This window comes from Bos mutus, chromosome 7, assembly GCF_027580195.1.
Source record: "Bos mutus isolate GX-2022 chromosome 7, NWIPB_WYAK_1.1, whole genome shotgun sequence".
In the NCBI taxonomy this organism is placed as follows: domain Eukaryota; kingdom Metazoa; phylum Chordata; class Mammalia; order Artiodactyla; family Bovidae; genus Bos; species Bos mutus.
In genome coordinates, this window is record NC_091623.1 from 26825271 (window position 1) to 26845758 (window position 20488).

A 20488-nucleotide genomic window follows, 5' to 3' on the forward strand; every position below is an offset into this window, starting at 1 on the left:
AGGGTGCTGGCTCGGAGTCTCACCGGGCTCCCCTGGGAGAGGGTGGGCTCTGTGTGTTCACGTGGGAGGCAGGCTGAACAGAGTGGTCCCAGAGGCAGCACCACGTGCCTTTTGGATCAGCGGCCCCTCAGGTGGGAGGTGCAGAACTGAGAAGTCCAGGCACACAGAGCTCCTCCCCAGAGCAGCATCCCCGGTCAGTGGTACCAAGCTTGGCCAAGGTTTAAAAGATGCAGGCTCCAGGGATCCAGACAGACATTCCAAGCTAGCATATCCAAGAGTGGATCCTGGAAAGCTGCCTTCTTAACCTGGAGATCAGCTAGAATTCCACGCTTCTATTCTAAGTTCTTTGTGTAGAAGGAGTGACCCCCCACCTCTTTGCTCCACCGGCGTGGTTGCAGCCACGTAGGGCCCATGAATAACCACCACCATGTTCTGGAAAAGTAAGACTTGTCTTCGGGGCAAGCTTCTCAGTACATCCTCCTCTTAAGCCTCCATCCACCTCTCTCAAGTCGACAGCTTTGCTGCGTGGTAATCTGAATTTGACAGTTTCATCCAGTTTCCCCATTTTGCGGCTTGGCTTTGCCCTGACCGGTTATTGCTGCTGCTGCTGCTGCTGCTAAGTCGCTTCAGTCATGTCCGACTCTGTGAACCTCATAGACGGCAGCCCACCAGGCTCCCCAGTCCCTGGGATTCTCCAGGCAAGAACACTGGGGTGGGTTGCCATTTCCTTCTCCAATGCATGAAAGTGAAAAGTGAAAGTGAAGTCACTCAGTCACGTCTGACTCTTATTAGGTGGCTAATAACCATGTACCTTAAAGATACATATTGGTGTATAATCATTTCAGTAAAATTACTTGGGAATTGCAGAAAATGGAACTTTACCTAATGAAGTGCCATGACTTTTTTTTAAAAAAAGTTAAAACTCCTCAGCTTTCACCAGGCATTGAAGCTTTGTATGTTTCCTGATGATTCAGAATTGTCATTAAAATATGACTTATTTTACTGAGCTATGCAGTATATTATGGAAGTCATTGAAGCAGATAATTTTCTCCTGCATTTTAATCCTATGTTGTTACGGGTTTTGGTTTGCTTGTGTGCTGCTGTTAGCTCTGCCTTTTCCTTGAAAGCCAGCTGTTTCTGTACCGCTGTCAGTACGTACACATGCTTTCATTTCTGTTTCTGATCTCTGTGGGCTGTACTCCCACATAGCCAAACTGCTGAGAACTAGGTCTTATTTAGAATGAGCTGGATTTTGGGCAAAGCTCTGGCAATCTTTCCTGAGAGTCACTGTCCAGCTCTGGGAGAGGAATACTGTGACTTGTATTCTGGCTGCCCAGAAGGTTTTGTTTACTTGTTGGCTTTGATTGCATGGTTGTGTCTCAGAGGACCCTGTGTTGTTGCAGTGGTTAGTTCTGAATTGCTGAGGAGTTATTGTTTAGAATGTAAAACTTGGAACAAGCATGTGTCCACATGTGTCAGCATGCTCCTGTCTCGCACACTCAGGATGGAGGGAAAGGATGCAATGTCCAGCTGGAATGCGGAGCAGACACAGTCCGATCAGTGATTTTTCTTTCCCTCTTGGGATGGCGGCCATGCTTGGTCCTGGGCTGCAGCAGGAAGGAGACCCAACTTCTCTCTTTCCTGTTATTTTGCCCCCAGAAAAACTGCTTGGCAACTGTCATAACTTCACAGCCCCTTGCATGCTTGGTAGTTTAGGAAAATGCAGCTCCTTTAAATATGCTGATAGTCTAAGCAAAGAAAAGCACCTGCAGGGTTACCTTATGGGAGCAAAGGGCCGAGGCGCAATGTGCAGAGAAAAACTGCCACTGCCCTGGCTGTTCTGAGCAAGGCGATTGGTGCCCCAGAGCGGCCATGTGAGACACACGGCTGGGGGACAGGAGGAAGGACGTTCCTAACTTACAGGCTCAGTCATAGTAGACCCCTTGGTGGTGACAGGTAGGGCCACTGCTTATAGGAGACATATTTACCAAAGCCCATAATTGATGCATGTATTTTTGAGGTCAGTGAGAAGGACCTCCTCCTGGCTTTCTGCTCTTTGCCATTAACACCATAAATCCACCTGCCAAAAAATGAGAGCCATCACCAAGCTTTCTTGGCTTCACCTTTATTTATTTATCTCTACAAAGCTTACTTCCTCTCTTTCTCTCTCTTTCTTCCTGCCTCTCTCTTCTTTGCTCCTCATTCCTTTTGGACCTAGTTCCAAAGTATATTTTATTGAACTACTTGATGCACATTGACTGGGTGTGAAGAGAGGGAAAATCATATTCATGACTATCGGGGTCTCCGTGCCTGTAGTCAGGATGATACAGGGTGCACTAAATAGGATGGTCTCCATGGTGAGGGGGTCACAATGTGCCAGGCTTTTGTGAGATGAAACGCATGGCATATGTCTGGGCATACTTGAAGTCTGCGGTTTCAGAGTTCTGATCCTGAGTTTATCTTGACTGATCAGCATGCAAGGCAGAATCAGAGTGTATCAGAACAAGTGGCAAAATGCGATAGAGCTTCAAAATGACTTAAAAATGAAACCAGAAAAAAAGAGGTTAGAATAAAGTTAATAAATTAATATTTTATTTGTTCAGCTGTAATGTCAGTGGCTATTTTTTTAAAAAACAATTAAGCAGTTATTTCAGCTTTTAAGGGACAGATTTTTAAGTCCTGACAAGGATTTATGATGAAACACTGTGCCAGCTCATATTCTTGTGTTAACGATTATGTAAGAGAAAAGTTTAGGACCTTTGCAATAAGTATCTTGTTTTTCAAATATTAAGCTAATTTCAAATATTGACTTTTAAATTTTGTTGTCAGATTTGTTGTGAAAAATTACTGTGTTTTTATACTTTCAAGGTTTTTTAATCTGTGGGCCTCCACTCAGTCATCGATGGGAGAAGATTTCGGTTGGAGCTGCTCTGGCTTACAAAGGTAATTGTAGCTGTTTGTGGAGAAAGGCTGACCTTCTAACCCCTCACCAATTTATCCAGAGACTAAGTACCGTCCTTTGTCGTATAGCTGCCATATACCTTTTTAATGTGCATTATTTCATATTTGTTTTTTACCAGGTGATACTTAGAGACAAGGATAAAGTGACATTGAATGTAAAAGAAGAAAGTATTGGTAAAGAAATATTCAAGGAGGTGTGTTCAAGTGGAAGGGGACGAGGATAAACCTGTGGCTGATTCCTGCCGAAGTTTGGCAGAAAGTAACACAGTAGTGTAAAGCAATCACCCTTCAATTAAAATAAATAAATTTACCAAGAGACATATTCAGAAACCACAGGGTATTTGACTTCATCCTTTGATTTTATGGTCCCTGTAATTCACTCTTGGTTTTACTATGATCCTTGGATGTATATGTCTTTTTGAAGCCAGACATAGAATAGGTGTCAGGAGTATGGGATCCTAGAGTCTGATTGACAAGTTCCATTCTGGCATCACCCTTAGTTATGTGATCTTGAAAAATTATTTAAGCTCCCTGGGCCTTATTTTACTCCTTTAAAAATGGAAGCAATGAAACTGTTTTCCTCATAGGATTGTTGTGAAATTATAGATCATGAATTTAGAGCACATGGCTCAGTGCTTGGCATGCAATTAGATGCAGCGAATGTCTGTAACTTCTGCTTAGTCTGTTCTAGCTGCAAATGAATTTCTTTTCAAATTCTGACAAGCTAAAGACACTTCTAAGATTAAGTGAAAAGGCAGTTGTCCTTGAAAGAGGCCTACAGATGGCATAAGTTAGGTGAATTAAACACAATAAACAGAGGAAAGCAATAAAATCCACCTCACAGGCATTCAGAAAATATTTGTTATAGTAGAGAGAATTGATGATTAGGTATTAGGAACTCATAGATTTATAGACTCTCTGGATTGGGTGTGGAAATGTAAGTAAATATCATCCTGCCCAACTATCCCATTTAGTGTTTTCTTGTCCTTACTGTATTCCTGTGGGATAGACATTCATCCTAATACTTGAACCCTTCCCCTGATGGAACCCCATCCATGAGCAGCTAGGTCTTATTATGTGAAAAATCTTTTAGTTTGAGCTGGTCTGCTCCTCTTGTTCTCACTCATCCTTTCTAACTTGGCTTCTGTGGCTCTTCATACATCAGTGACTCACAACTTTGAATATACTTATTTTCTATATTTTCCACTTCCTTCTTTCCAGATGTAAATCCCCAGTTCCTTCAACCTTTCTCAAATGACATGATTTCAAGTCCTCTTATGTTATGATTGATAACTTTAGGACTAGACTTATTTCAGTCAGAAATTATATTTTGCTATGAACCAATAGGAACCACCAAACTAGAGGCTTAAAACAGAAGGGAGTTTATTTTTCTCTCACATAGCAGAGACCCTGCAGTAGACAGCTCCGTGGTGACTCAGCAGATTCATCAGGGACCCAGGACCTTCTAGGTTTCTCCTCTGCCTGAAGGTGTGATTCTCGTTCTCAGGCTCTGGAGGTGGCCACTGTGGCTACAGCCACCAGTGTTCCCATTGCAGGCAGGGAAAAATGGGAAGAGCCCAAAGCAATAGAGTGCAAGCCTCCTGAGTCTGCTTCTCCTTTTAAGGAGCTTTTTAGGACACATTAACAGCAACTTCTATTTCTTACTGGTCAAATTGTATCACATGCCCAATTCTAATGCAAGAGAGGTGAGAAAATGTAGTTTTTAAGCAATGTTTTGTTGCTACCCTAGATAAAAGCAGGGTTCTTTCGGTTAAAAAAAAAAAAAAAAAAAAGAGTAGGTTAAATATAAGATATGCAGTGGATAGTCTGCATCAGGATGTCCTCTTAATATATCCTCTTCTGAATTGTGGCTCCCCTGCTTCAACAACAGTCTAGATATGGGATGACCCTGAGGAGAAGAATGGGACTGTGTCTGTCTTTGGAAACCCAACTTCAGAATGTGGTACTGATTGATGGAAGATCAGAGAAAAAACACAGAGCAGTCCTTCCTTACTTGGGCAGATCTTTGTTTATCCAACTGATCTGAGCTCAGAGCCAATAATCTAACTGTTTACTAAGGCTTCCTATCTGTTGAAAGTTGAACACCTGCTCTTTGCTGGCCTGTTTTCTGCTCTACAGTATCATTGGTGCACAAATATAGCAGGACCATAAACCAGTTTCCAGTTGTGCTAATTTCTTCATAAAGGCATAACTTATTAAAAGCTTATCAATAAATAGCATAATTGTAAAGTCATTTTATAAACGTGTGTAAGTTACTTAATAAAGTTCTGTATGGCATATGTGTTAGTACCAATGATATTTTAATAAATTACTCCAAAGTACAGTCCTGTTGGGATGGATGGCACCTAGAAAATTCATCCAACCACATTTTGATAGCTTTTTTTCTGTCCAAGAATCCCAGATTCACTGGAAGGGGAATGGGAAGGAGGAAGCATAGTAGTAACCTTTCAGAAACACTCTAAATAAAAGCAAAGAAAATGCATGCTTACTATACAAGGAGTCTTGGAAACTTATTCCTGGTCTCTGAAAGTAAAAGATGAGATGAATTGGTGTATCACTGACATCAACCAGTCACCATTCTCTCTAGAGAGAAACTTAGACCTCGATAGCTCAACTAGTGGTTGTGGTATAATAGTCAAGGGCCTTCTTCTTGCCTAAGTCTAATGAATACAAGCATGTGATGAGTAACTTCATTCCAAAAAACTTGAAAAATGCCTCAATTGGTTTGTTCTCTGGCCCATTAGACAAAGATTGTTTTCAGCACCAAGAATGCTGGCATTTAACATCACTTAGGAGGCCAAGTTGAAGAGTATACTCTTTTCATGTTGTTTTCTACTTCATTTCTGTGTTAGAGATAGGAGTGGAATGTAAGCTCACAGTCCAAGAATAGGTGAATAGGTGGATGAATGCAGATTGCATCTGGTCTCCACATACTCTTAGTTGATTCTTGGAGAATTTTATGTGACATTCAATGAAAGCTTCTCTTCGGGAGGTTTTCCTATTAGCTCATAGGAAAAAGTGGCAAAAAAAAAAAAAGTTAAATATATGGTTACTGATTTCATAAAGGCAATGGTAGCTTTTGTGGTAGGGGGAAAAAAGTCCAAAAATGCATTTTACTTATAATCATTAGCTCATGTTTTCTGTGAGTTTCAATATGATCATATATTTTGCAGTGCTCCCAGCAGGTACTAGTGGTAAAGAACCCACTTGCCAATGCAGGAGATGTAAGAGATGTGAGTTCAATCCCTGATTCAGGAAGATCACCTGGAAGAGACCATGGCAACCCACTGCAGTATTCTTGCCTGGAGAATCCCATGGAGAGAGGAGCCTGGTAAGCTACAGCCCATAGGGTCACAAAGAGTCGGATGCCACTGAAGCTAGTTAGAACGCACACATTCATTTATTTAATGAATATTGCTCATTTACTTTGTACCTACCATATGCTTGGTATTGTGCTAAGTTTGGAGAATGCATAAATCTGTGAGAAACTGTTTCTGCCCTCATAAAACTTATGATTAAGTGGCTACTGATAGCTTACCTTTGTATTGTGTTTTGAAGTTTTTCAAGTGCACAAGCATTGTAACAAAATCTTTAAGAAAATCTCAAGGGAAGTAGGGTAGACAATAATAGTCCCATTTTAAAAATGAAGAAATTGAGGCTCACAGAATATTAAGCAACCTATCTGATTGCACAGAAAGTTAGTAGCAGAGAGTGTTGATTGTTAATTCTTCTAAGTTTCACATTTTAATGGAAAGAGTTATTTTATATGTGAAATTTTCCTGTAAGAACCTTAGGTGAAGTTGGATGTCTGTTTTTAACCTCTTACAGTAATAATAATGTTCTGACCTAGATTCCTGAAATATAGGTATTTCATCCAGACTGACTTACATATTGCAGATCTGTACTATTGATCAAATGTCATGAAAAGAAATAGCAATTGAATTTGTTGGTTGTTGAACCTACTTTGTAGTCAAAATTCTAGTGGTCTCAGAATGACTGGAGTCTGCCAGTTAAGGTTTGACTCTTATCATATGGCAGCTGTGGTAAACTTCATAAAGACTCACAGGCAGTTAAGAAGTATGTAGTTCAAAGTGAATCATATTTAAAGGATTACTTAAGAAAATGGGATCATGTCTCCTATATCCCAAAGAAGTCAGATAACATGTTTTTTTGTTTTTTTTTTTAACATCACCAAAAACAGACTTTCCCTCCTTTAATCTTCTTTCCACACAACTTTTGTTTCTTATTTCAGAGTAGATTTTGTGATGGTTTCTCTCTCTCTTAATATAGCCTTCTGTGAGAAAGGTTAATCTTTGCAGGATGGAAACCACAGAAAATACGGACATGGTCAGCAAATGTTATTACTTCTTTTTACAGGAGGCAGAGTGTCTGAACCAGTGATTCTCAAGCCTGGCACATACCAGGGCCAGCTGGGTGCTTATAAAATGTGCTGCTGCCTAGGTCCTAGTATGCCAGAACCACACCATCTCTGGGGTGGGGCCCTGGCATTTGCATCATTTTCAGATATTCGTGGGTGATTCTCAGTGTGCAGGCCAGGGTTGAGAACAGCTAGAAGCTGCCATTTCTGTTGAAAGGATAGAAATCAAATCAAGCTAACTTACACTAAAGTGCAAACAGCTTTTAGTGTCATTTGAATTTCTGAAATCAGTATCTAGTGGATATTTTGGTCAGTGTGATGAACTCTAATGACAATAGCCAGGCAAGGGCAGAAAATGTTTCGAGCAGGAGACCATTTTGTACGTTTTGAATTTCACCAGTGTGATGGCTATCCCATCTCAGCTTAGACAATTGCTTTCCTTATGCGGCCCTGGCTTTGAATTTAACTTTAGCTTCCTAAAACCAAATGTGTTAAGACACTTATTTGATGCCCAGATTTGAGTAGATTTTTCTTAAAACTGGAATTAGAGGAAGAACCCCATGGACAGGGGAGCCTGTCAGACTACAGTTCATAGGGTTGCTAACTGTTGGACACGACTGAAAAGACTTAGAACACACACATAGAAATAGATTGAGTGCCCAGAGCCCTGGTGCCCACCTGCTTTACTCCTGTATCATTACAGCTCTATCTGTACAGGGAAAGCAAAACGGACACCCTGAAATAGTCAGTGGGATAGCAACATATGTGAAACCTAATTTTTTTTTTAAAGGTATTTTAGCTAATAAGGAAGAGTGTGGGTATCAAATTATCAAAGTATTTCTCAGATCTTCTAGTCACCTAAAGTGTATTCACCTATTTATTACATTTTCCTGTGCGTTAACCTGAGCTTAGCATTTATACATTCAGATTAGAATGCCTATTAGTTCAGTTCAGTGCAGTTCAGTCGCTCAGTCGTGTCCAACTCTTTGCGACCCCATGAATCACAGCACACCAGGCCTCCCTGTCCATCACCAACTCCTGGAGTTCACTCAGACTCATGTACATCGAGTCCATGATGCCATCCAGCCATCTCATCCTCTGTCGTCCCCTTCTCCTCCTGCCCCTAATCCCTCCCAGCATCAGAGTCTTTTTCAATGAATCAGCTCTTCGTATGAGGTGGCCAAAGTACTGGAGTTTCAACTTTAGCATCATTCCTTCCAAAGAACACCCAGGGCTAATCTCCTTCAGAATGGACTGGTTGGATCTCCTTGCAGTCCAAGGGACTCTCAAGAGTCTTCTCCAATACCACAGTTCAAAAGCATCAATTCTTCGGCGCTCAGCCTTCTTCACAGTCCAACTCTCATCCATACATGACCACAGGAAAAACCATAGCCTTGACTAGATGGACCTTTGTTGGCCAAGTAATGTCTCTGCTTTTCAATATGCTATCTAGGTTGGTCATAACTTTCCTTCCAAGGAGTAAGCGTCTTTGAATTTCATGGCTGCAATCACCATCTGCAGTGATTTTGGAGCCCCAAAAATAAAGTCTGACACTGTTTCCACTGTTTCCCCATCTATTTCCCATGAAGTGATGGGACCGGATGCCATGATCTTCGTTTTCTGAATGTTGAGCTTTCAGCCAACTTTTTCACTCTCCTCTTTCACTTTCATCAAGAGGCTTTTGAGTTCCTCTTCACTTTCTGCCATAAGGGTGGTGTCATCTGCATATCTGAGGTTATTGATATTTCTCCCGGCAATCCTTATTCCATCTTGTACTTCTTCCAGCCCAGCGTTTCTCATGGTGTACTCTGCGTAGAAGTTAAATAAGCAGGGTGACAATGTACAGCCTTGATGTACTCCTTTTCCTATTTGTAACCGGTCTGTTGTTCTATGTCCAGTTCTAACTGTTGCTTCCTGACCTGCATATAGGTTTCTCAAGAGGCAGGTCAGGTGGTCTGGTATGCCCGTCTCTTTCAGAATTTTCGACAGTTTATTGTGATCCACACAGTCAAAGGCTTTGGCATAGACAATAAAGCAGAAATAGATGTTTTTCTGGAAATAGATGTTTTTCTGGAACGCTCTTGCCTTTTTGATGATCCAGCAGATGTTGGCAATTTGATCTCTGGTTCCTCTGCCTTTTCTAAAACCAGCTTGAACATCTGGAAGTTCCTCTCTTAGCAGTTTCCGAATAGCAGTTTCCAAATTCGAGGATCATTACTTCCTTAGCTCTTGAGGGTAAAAGCCAACCATGTTTCCATGTATAGATCTGTGGTTGGAATCTTACTCAGTTATTCTGATAGTTACAAAAGAAGGCATTGATTGATGTGTGATAGGAGAAGAGTATCTAATTTCAGGAATATTTTATTTTGGGAGCAGGTGAGAATTAAGGTTTTTGTTTTACTTTTTGCTTTTGTTTTATGTCTCGATGAATTCACCATTAAATCACTAGTAAATATTTTTATGGGGCTTCCCTGGTGGCTCAGTGGTATAGAATCTGCCCTCAGTGCAGGAGCCGCAGGTGATGCGGGTTCAATCCCTGGGTCAGGAAGATCCCCTGGAGGATGGCATGGCTACCCACTCCAGTATTCTTGCCTGGAGAATCCCATGGACAGAGGAGCCTGGCACTCTATAGTTCATAGGGTTATGAAGAATCAGACAGGACTGAATTGACTTAGCACATACATACACATACCTTTACAGACTATGCTTTTTCTATTCCTGTAACTATTGGAGTTTATTCTCACCTTTCCTCTTTTATATTGGGCATGTTTGGTTTGGGACTTCCCTCGTGGTCCAGGGGTTAATACCCTGGTGTGGGTTTGATCCCTGGCCAGGGAGTTCCACATGCCTCTAGCGTGGTGAGGCCAAAAAAGATTTTTAAAAAATGTATATATTAGGTATATTTGCTCATTGCTAAACCTTTTCAGTTATTCATGATCCTAATTCAAATTTTTAGGTGAAATAAAATGCATTTCCTTTTAGATTATGTTGCAGACATCAAATGATTTAAAAAAATAAGAAAACACAACAAAGTAATTATTCTACCATGAGCTTAATGAGTCATGCTCTGGGGCAAAGTGGGGATTGGCAGAAGAAAGCAGTGAGGTGAAGAAAAGCAAAAAGTAAAAGCAGGCATGTATCATGAAAAACTCCAGCCAGGGCTGAGGGGCTGAGCGCTATTGATGCTGCTTTATGATATGTGTCAAAATAAATGCAGGAAACAGCTTTTGCTTCAAAGTTTGGAATGCTGTGGTAACTGATATTTAAGTCAAGGAATGTTACAATTGGAAGAACTGACCTAAAGCTCTTTCCAAAACCATCAATTTTATTTATTAAACTTACTGACGAAAAGAAAAGTGACAAGACATAGATCATTTATTTATTTGACAAGGTACTCAGAGTTCTTTTCCTTGGTAGAGCAGCAATTAAGATGGGTTTTATTATGCTCGGCATGTGCATTGCCCTGCTTTAAAATTGTTTACATATTTACTGGCAAGGCACTAATGAAAATAAATCAGCCCAAAGGACTTTTATCTCCCTGTCTGTGGAACACTGTGAAAATTGCATTTTTAATGGATGATGACCACAGTTGTTTTTAGGATTCCTGAATGAAGTCATGAAGTCTTAAGAATTTTGGAACCCAAAATTTTGACTCATGTTACAATTTGAGTAACTGCTTTATAGAAAAGGGCCTGGTCTAATTTTGAGCCCGTGGCTTCATTATCTCAAGTTGGAGGCTCATTTGCTGAGAATGATGATTGTAAGTCCCATAATTAAGGCAAATTTTTACTTCGAGTTACTCAAGTTATGAGAAAAGAGATACATAGAAGTCACTATTTCTCAAATCAGGTGTCCTGTGCTACACTTTGGAAGTTATGTGTGCCTCAAAATAGAGTGTGGGTCCCTCTGCAAAAAAGGCTTAAATTCTCTCTCTCTCTCTCTCTTTTTTTTTTTTTTTTTGGAGCAAGATTTCTAAGAGACTTTAACATGCAAGTGGACATTGCGAATAATCAGGAAAGGACATGGCATTCAGCATTTCCCAGACTATTATCAAGCAATATCTATTGTCATCTCTTAGAACTCTTTTTCTCAGAACATAGTTAGGGGAAATCTGCCAGGAGCGATAGGGTTCCTCGTAAGTGCACAGCTGGCAATGAGCCACTCTGGGTCGCTGTCTTCCAGATGGTCATTGGTGCGCCTGATTCAAGAGCAGGGCTTGGGAGCCTCTTCTCTGTGCTACTTGTATTTGTACTTTCTGAGAGAGCGCATCCAGAGGAGTCTACTGGCCACTATCCAATATGTACATGCTAAGTTGCTTCAGTCCTGTCCGACTCTGTGCAGCCCTATAGACTGCAGCCAGCCAGGCTACTCTGTCCATGGGATTCTCCAGGCAAGAATACCGGAGTGGGTTGCCATTCCCTCTTCCAGGGGATCTTCCCAACCCAGGGATCAAACTCACATCTCTTATATTTCCTGTATCAACAGGCAGATTCTTTACCACTGACATCACTTGGGAAATCACCATCCTATATGGTCCACTCCTTTTGATCTGTCTTTAACCATGGTGCCACAGAGTACTTTGGCCTTTATACATAATCTTTTGGCCTTAGCATGAATTTGTGGACCAGTTGGTGATGGACAGGGAGGCCTGGTGTGCTGCAGTCCATGGGGTTGCAAAGAGTTAGACACGACTGAGCAACTGAACTGAACTGAGGACAGGTAATTAAGCATTAGGACTGTTCTGTTCAGGTGGCATCCATCTTCATGTAAGATATTTGTTCAATCATTCTTTCAGCAGTATAAGATACCTATTATATATTGAACACCACGTTAGGCTATGGGGATACAAATATGAATAAGGCATCCTCCTGGTTCTCAAGCAATGTATGGGTCATTTAAACCATTTATATAATGGTTGTTCTTGCTTGCTTCTTAGGATCTTATTTGGATATACAATTGGCCACTTCATTTTTGAAAGTTACTTTGCCAACAAAGGTTCATCTAGTCAAGGCTATGGTTTTTCCTGTGGTCATGTATGGATGTGAGAGTTGGACTGTGAAGAAGGCTGAGCACTGAAGAATTGGTGCTTTTGAACTGTGGTGTTGGAGAAGACTCTTGAGAGTCCCTTGGACTGCAAGGAGATCCAACCAGTCCATTCTGAAGGAGATTAGCCCTGGAATTTCTTTGGAAGGAATGATGCTAAAGCTGAAACTCCAGTACTTTGGCCACCTCATGCGAAGAGTTGACTCATTGGAAAAGACTCTAATGTTGGGAGGGATTGCGGGGAGGAGGAGAAGGGGACGACAGAGGATGAGATGGCTGGATGGCATCACTGACTTGATGAACGTGAGTCTCAGTGAACTCCGGGAGTTGGTGATGGACAGGGAGGCCTGGCGTGCTGTGATTCATGGGGTCACAAAGAGTCGGACACGACTGAGCGACTGATCTGATTTGATCTGACAGATGATTGAAACATATACATCCTGCTCCTGCTGTAGCTTCAGTCGTGTCCGACTCTGTGTGACCCCATAGACAGTAGCCCACCAGGCTCTGCCGTCCCTGGGATTCTCCAGGCAAGAACACTGGAGTGGGTTGCCATTTCCTTCTCCAATGCATGAAAGTGAAAAGTGAAAGTGAAACCGCTCAGTCGTGTCTGACTCTTTGCAACCCCATGGACTGCAGCCCACCAGGCTTCTCCATCCATGGGATTTTCCAGGCAAGAATAGTAGAGTGGGTTGCCATTTCCTTCTCCAGGAGATCTTCCCAACCCAGGGATTGAACCCGAGTCTCCCACATTGTAGGCAGATGTTCTACCCTCTGAGCCACCAGGGAAGTCCATTGGCAGGTCAGTATAAACCACCCGCCGCCCCCCACACACACAGGGTTTTTGCCATAAGCCGTATGGGGTCACCGCTGAACTGCAGAGCAGGTCTCCTCACTTGCTTTGTGCAGAGCATGTCATTCATTCACACAAGCACACTGTAGAGTTAGTAAAGTACAGTGGAAAACATGTTCACTAGAAGAACAAAGAACTAGAGCTCCAAGTATCCTTACTTTGTCCTGAAGAGTCCTGGATGAACCCCCAAGATGACAGGTTGCTGTTGAGCCACAAAAGATGCCAGGATTCCTGGCCTCTGGAGGAGAAGAATTCAATCCAGGGCCAGAGACAAGGCTTGATTGCTCAGAGCTTTTGTGTAATAAAGTTTTATTAAAGTATAAAAGAGATAGAGAAAGCTTTTGACATAGACATCAGAAGGGGGCAGACTGATACTGAGTCTAAATTTTCTGCAGTATTCCCCCACAGAAACCAGCACCAGGCAGTGCCAGCCCGGGCATGGGCGACCAGGAATGCACTACTTGTTGGGTGTTTAATTGGTAACGAAGGTGGATTATGTTCTCTTCCCCCGGCAGGAGACATGGTGAAATCTGTATGATGCCATATTTTTTCCCTTGTGCATTCTCAGGCCAGGCAGCCCAGATGGCTCCTGACTGACTGTAGGCCCGGAAAGGAACACAGCAGTAGCACCCAGAGCAAGGCCAGAAGGAACATTTCAGCAGCAATTGCGTGGATCTTTGCTGCCCGGGGGCTCTTCATCCCTGTGCTTCAGTGCAGGCCTTGATGAAGAACAGAAGTCCAGGGCAAGAGAAAAATTAATTTGTTCTCTTATCTGCGTTTAGAAGGATCCTGTGCTCAAGGCTTCTTGGGCTTTAGATTCAAACACTGCAGTGTAGAGGGATCCCTGCACCGTTGGGTTCTGATTAAATATGTTGTAAATTACATGCTGGAACATCAGCAGGTTACAGGTGTATTTGGGTTTAAAAAAGGAAAGATTTCCACCTGAAAAGTTTAGATACATCTATATGAATATACTTCATAGTTAAAGAAAAAGTTGGGATGTCTTGGGATAGAAAGGATACAAGGCAAAAATGACTGAATTTACTATTGATATTGACACCAGTTGCTAAAAAGATTGTTTTGGATTACTTTTCATTCATAGCCTGAGAGATAGTGTGTGGGAAAGGTACTCTTCGTGGGTCTTCTCCTCAGAACCACATCACTCACCCTTCTTTTTGAATATTCTGCAAAGCAGCAATCTCATGCTTTATTCTTTATGGGTTCACTGGGGCTTCCCCTGTGGCTCAGCTGGTAAAGAATACAACCGCAATGTGGGAGACCTGGGTTTGATCCCTGGGTTGGGAAGATCCCCTAGAGAAGGGAAAGGCTACCCACTCCAGTATTCTGGCCTGGAGAATTCCATGGGCTGTATAGTCCATGGGGTTGCAAAGAGTCAGGCATGACTGAACGACTTTCATTTTCACTTTCTCACTTAGGTAGCTACTGACCCCAGAACTAAGTTTTTCCTTCAATAGTTCTTTGCACATATGTTTTTCACAGTCCTCTGAGGGCTTACTCACCATGTGGCAGACACAAGTGCAAGGCCCTTGAGGAAATACAGCAGTGCACAAGACACACTCCCTATTGAAACACACATGCAGGCAGATTCTAGCCACTGATGGAGTGGTGTGAACAGGTGTGTGAATATGCTGCTCAGACTTCCACACAATTGCACTCATCTCACACGCTAGTAAAGTAATGCTCAAAATTCTCCAAGCCAGGCTTCAGCAATACATGAACCATGAACTTCCAGTTGTTCAAGCTGGTTTTAGAAAAGACAGAGGAACCAGAGATCAAATTGCCAACATCCGCTGGATAATCAAAAAAGCAAGAGAGTTCCAGAAAAACATCTATTTCTGCTTTATTGACTATGCCAAAGCCTTTGACTGTGTGGATCACAATAAACTGGAAAATTCTGAAAGACATGGGAATACCAGACCACCTGACCTGCCTCTTGAGAAACCTAAATGCAGGTCAGGAAGCAACAGTTAGAACTGGACATAGAACAACAGACTGGTTCCAAATAGGAAAAGGAGTATGTCAAGGCTATATATTGTCACCCTGCTTATTTAACTTATATGCAGAGTACATTATGAGAAATGCTGGGCTGGAAGAAGCACAAGCTGGAATCAAGATTTCCAGGAGAAATATCAATAACCTCAGATATGCAGATGACACCACCCTTATGGCAGAAAGCAAAGAACTAAAGAACCTCTTGATGAAAGTGAAAGAGGAGAGTGAGAAAGTTGGCTTAAAGCTCAACATTCAGAAAACTAAGATTATGGCATCCAGTCCCATCACTTCATGGCAAACAGATGGGGAAACAGTAGAAACAGTGTCAGACTTTATTTTTTGGGCTCCAAAATCACTGCAGATGGTGATTGCAGCCATGAAATAAAAGACTTACTCCTTGGAAGGAAAGTTATGAGCAATCTAGACAGCATATTAAAAAGCAGAGACATTACTTTGTCAACAAAGGTCCATCTAGTCAAGGCTATGGTTTTTCCAGTGGCCATGTATGGCTGTGAGAGTTGGACTGTGAAGAAAGCAGAGTGCCAAAGAATTGATGCTTTTGAACTGTGGTGTTGGAGAGGATTCTTGAGATTCCCTTGGACTGCAAGGGGATCCACCCAGTCCATCCTAAAAGAGATCAGTCCTGAGTGTTGACTGGAAGGACTGATGCTAAAGCTGAAACTCTAATACTTTGCCCACCTAATGCGAAGAGCTGACTCATTGGGAAAGACCCTGATGCTAGGAAAGATTGAGGGCAGGAGGAGAAGGGGACAACAGAGGATGAGATGACTGGATGGCATCACCGACTCAATGGACATGGGTTTGGGTCGGCTCCGAGAGCTGGTGATGGACAGGAAGGCCTGGCGTGCTGCAATTCATGGGGTCGCAAAGAGTCAGACAAGACTGAGTGACTGAACTGAACTGAACTGAACTGATGCTGCTTAAGGACTCCAAGAGACAAAACAGCAACCTCCTTTTGTATAAACACGGATCGCATGTTCTTATGTTCTTTCAGAACTACACTTTGCGACTTGTACGCACTCTTGAAGCAGCAGGACACCATAGCCCTTGTTCCCTTTGGACGCTCACCTTCTGGGACCATAAGTGCATACTTGGCATATTTAGGCCATCAGCAGCCTCCAGCGTGGCTGATTGTCTTGTCTGGCACTCTGTTTCAGAAGCAAGTCTATGATACATCTTTCTTTAAGATAGATTATTCTCTGATTTATGATAATAGTTTAACATTTTAATGAAGGGGCTTTCTAACTTTTATTACATGTTGCCTCATTTAAAAGATCATATTTATTTACCATATATCATTGATTTTAAAAACACATATTTTTTCGTATGTTAACAGTTTTTAACAGGATGTTTTACAGTCAATGGCATGCCATCATCTAGTTACCAATATGCCTCCCTATTCTTTAAAAACACCTCTTTCAAGACACATGTCTCAACTGGGGGAGCACTGGAGGCCCTTCACCCTGCCGATGTTTCTGGTACCTGACACACTAAAGGAATCCAGGCATCCATGCTGCTTGGGTCCAACAGTTGTAAGAAAACCAGGGCACCTTATCTTATATCCTGACATATTATTGTGTCTCCCTTTTGAGAGAGGGAACAATGGCATAGTTAATATGGGATAAAATTGATTTGTGAATTTAGACTATGTCACGGGCTTCCCTGGTAGCTCAGCGGTAAGGAACCCACTGCCAGTGCAAGTTCAATTCCTGGGTCGGGAAGATATCCTGGAAAAGGAAATGGCAAACCACTGCAGCATTCTTGCCTGGGAAATCCCATGGACAGAGGAGCCTGACTACAGCCTACAGTCCATGGAGTCACAAAGAGTTGGGCACAACTTAGCGACTATTAATAAAAACAGCAAACAACAGAGACTGTGTCTAACATTCAGTGAATGCTGCAAAGTATGTATTTTTCTACTATACACACGGGCATATTTGAAGAATATAACAGGTGGAAAAGGCACTTCCATATGATAAGCTAAATGATTATGGAGAGGTGTAGTAATACAGTATATGGATAAAACCAAATGAGGGATCAGTTAATCAATATGAATCCTGAGCAGGAAGAGGCTATTTTGGGGTTGGGAACAGTTAATGGAGGATATGAGAAGTAAACTGGCTTTTGAAAGCAGTAAAGGATTTGTATAAGAAGAAATGGGGGTGAGGGAAAATATGTTTTTTTCCCTAAATTTTTTTACACATGTATCTCCGGTAGAGGAATTCAAAGTAAATGCGTATTTTTAGGCTCTGAACATGCACTTGAAAATACATCATGCATTTATGAAATTGACTGTTTTACTAAGAACCAGTTAGAATACTTCTGCTTTTCTGGGAATTTTGAATATTTTTCACTAACTCCGGGTGGCAGAGGAAGGCGGCAAAGCACTGACTCATCTCTGAGATAGTGCAGAAAGGATTGGCTGGGCAGACTTAATTCCAGAGAGGTTTCAAGGGGGCCTGACTATCTCAGACCTGAATGTGAAATGAGTATAACCCATGACTCACAGAAAACTCTTGAAATGGGTAAAATGACTAAGCCATTCTCATCTGAAACGAGCTGGACTAGGCCACACTTGGATTATTTAGCAGGAAATCACAAGGTCTTCTCAATAAACAAGCCGCAGTTTGGGAAGACAGTGTCGGCTTCCCCTGTGGTTATGCCGCTTATCTTTCATATCATCACAGTGAGCCCCTTCTTCCTGCCCTCAAACTGTGAAATGCCATGCCACCTGCTGCGCTTAGCTGAGGGCTCATTTCTGTTATTAAATGGGTCCGACTTCCCCCTTCCTTTTTCAGTCATTTCCTTCCTTCCTTGCTTCTTTTAACACTTTAAAGCTCAGTTTGAGCACTCCAGAACAGTTTTATCAGTAAAGTCTGATGTTATGTGTTTATATTTTTAGTATAATTCTAAACTTTAAAAACAAATGATGAAGACCCACTCTGCTCTGGTGAATACCCGATCATGTTGCTTAACGTTTTTGTTTACCTTTGGTTCTAGTGGTTAAAAGGGCCGCGCAACACATTTTAAAAGTCCGCTTCCATTTTGACAAATTTTCCCCAGACTTGGGGCATCAGGTTCCTCTTTTATCCATCTGTCCGTCCTGTTCTTTCTGTCTGCTGGAGGAGCAGTTATCCACCATGCTGGACTCTAGATACTTTTATAAAATACTGGTCTCCAGGCCCTATCCAGAGTGATTTTAATTTATTGCTCCAATCTGTGGTTCAGAATCAGAATTCTTTAAATTGAGGTATACATAATATATAGCGTTACGGTAGTTTCAGATGGATAACATAATGATCTGATATTTATATACATTGTGAAGTGTTCACCACAATAAGTCTAGTTAACATCTGTCATCACACATAGTTACAAATTTTGTGTGTGTGATGAGATCTTTTAAGATTTACCCTTGGTGCTGTGCTGTCCTTAGTCGCTCAGTCATGTCCAACTCTTTGCGACCCCTGTGGACTGTAGTCCGCCAGGCTCCTCTGTCCTTGGCATTCTTCAGGCCAGAATACTGGACTGGGTTGCCATGCCCTCCTCCAGGGGAACTTCCCGACCCAGAAATGGAACTGTGGTCTCCTGCATTGTAGGCAGATTCTTTACCAGCTGAGATACCTGGGAAGCCAGGCAAGAACACTGGAGTGGGTTGCCATTTCCTTCTCCAATGCATGAAAGTGAAAAGTGAAAGTGAAGTCGCTCAATCGTGTCGGACTCTTAGCGACCCCATGGACTGCAGCCTACCAGGCTCCTCCATCCATGGGAGTTTCCAGGCAAGAGTACTGGAGTGGGGTGCCATTGCCTTCTCCCAGATTTACCCTTAGCTTCTTTTAAATATACAATATGACTTTATAAACCATAGTCACCATGCTATGCATTACACTTCCATGATCTATTTATTTTACAACTGGAAGTTTGTATCTTTTGACCACCTTATCCTTTTTGCCCACTCCTCACCATCTGCCACTGGAAAGTACCAATCTACTTTTTTTATCTAAAGGGTTTTTTAAAACTCCTCAAGGAATTGTAGAACCAGATTTGAAAAACACTGTGTTAGTCTTGAAACCTGGTCAGAACCAGTGTCTAGATCTGAGGTCAAGGCTGGTCCAGTTAGTGAGTCATGAGGCAGAATTTCCCCGGCAGCTATTGAAACAAAGAATTGCTGTGGATGTCCAGAACATTCTTGGGCCCCAATGCTGAATTGTCCCCAAATGAAGGATTCTGAATTCTTTGTTTCTGGCCGCTAGCTACAGAGTGGCCCGTGCAGTCGCCCTTGCAGCTAACATACACAGTACCTTTAAAAAGACAGAAAAAGCTACTCCTTATTCAAGGCACTTTGCTGTTTTCTGGGAAGCTGTTGGACTAAGTATACAAATTTATGATGACTTTGTAAACGGTACCCCATGGAATTGTGCAGTGCACAGCCTGTACAACCACACCCTGTGACCCATCGCATTCTTGTGCTTCTGTTAAACAAGTCATGACCTGAACTAGTGACTTGGGGATGCAGACAATTGTTGGCACAGCAACTAAGATAAAAGGCAAGTTTAAAGTCTGAGATAATGGGTTAAGATGTTCTTGAAAGGCTCCCTGCCTCATGGCTCTGTCGTATTGCTTAATTTAGCCCAGGTTGCTAGGGAAATGAATTCAAAATTGACCAATGCAGTGTCTAGAAGCTGTGTGTGAATAATAAGTAAAATTCATGGCAAATATACCCTTTGCTTGACAACCTTGGATGGATTTATTTGCTTACCCAGAGCTGAACACTAACATAACCTGTCCAGCCTTGGCAAAATTGCTGAGTAAGTCATACTTCTTTTCAGGTTCCTCAGCATCTTCTTTTTTACTTACTTAATATTTTTTAGCATGCTGATACTTTTAGTTTAATTAATTAATTTTTATTCAATTTATATAAATTGAAAAAACAAAACAAAAACAGTTCACCCATTTCTCCCACTCCCTACCACCCCACCTCTGGCAACTACCAATCTAGTCTCTATATCAGCTATGCTATGAATGGAATGGCTCCCCTCATAGCTCAGTTGGTACAGAATCCGCCTGCAATGCAGGAGACACTGGTTCAATTCCTGGGTCAGGAAGATCTGCTGGAGAAGGGATAGGCTACCCACTCCAGTATCCTTGGGCTTCCCTTGTGGCTCAGCCGGTAAAGAATCTACCTGCAATGTGGGAGACCT

At 42.1% G+C, this 20488-nt stretch overlaps 1 long non-coding RNA gene across 1 annotated transcript in view; it reads left to right on the top strand.

Annotated features, from left to right (window-relative positions):
- The window catches only part of LOC138988609 (uncharacterized), a 565076-nt gene that overhangs the window by 208212 nt on the left and 336376 nt on the right, over positions 1–20488 (top strand). The window contains exons 4-6 of the long non-coding RNA XR_011464881.1: positions 2869–2943; positions 3081–3155; positions 6156–6313. This is a non-coding gene — a long non-coding RNA (uncharacterized lncRNA). The remainder of the gene's footprint in view (positions 1–2868; positions 2944–3080; positions 3156–6155; positions 6314–20488) is intronic.